This window comes from Propithecus coquereli, unplaced genomic scaffold, assembly GCF_000956105.1.
Source record: "Propithecus coquereli isolate 6110/MARCELLA unplaced genomic scaffold, Pcoq_1.0 Scaffold4057, whole genome shotgun sequence".
NCBI lineage: Eukaryota > Metazoa > Chordata > Mammalia > Primates > Indriidae > Propithecus > Propithecus coquereli.
In genome coordinates this window covers 6,456-6,772 of record NW_012149794.1, presented here as the reverse complement: position 1 = coordinate 6,772, position 317 = coordinate 6,456, and positions in this window count along the sequence as shown.

The following is a 317-nucleotide window of genomic DNA, read 5'->3' as shown; positions in this document are numbered from 1 at the left end:
GTGCACCACCACATCTGGCTAATTATTACTATTTTTAGTAGAGACGGGGTCTCACTCTTGCTCAGGCTGATCTCGAACTCCTGAGCTCAAGCAATCCTCCTGCCTTGGCCTCCCAGAATGCTAAGAGTATAGGCATGAGCCACCGCACCCAGCCTGGCTTCTGTGTTTTACTCTTCCTGTTTCAAAAATTCTGTAATAGGTATTTCTAGAGATCTCTCCCCAACTTCCTTCATTTTTTGAAACCACAACGCACAACTGCAGTTCTCACCTTCTTGTGAATAATTCAGATTGTGTCATATGTTTGTCTTCCTTAGAAT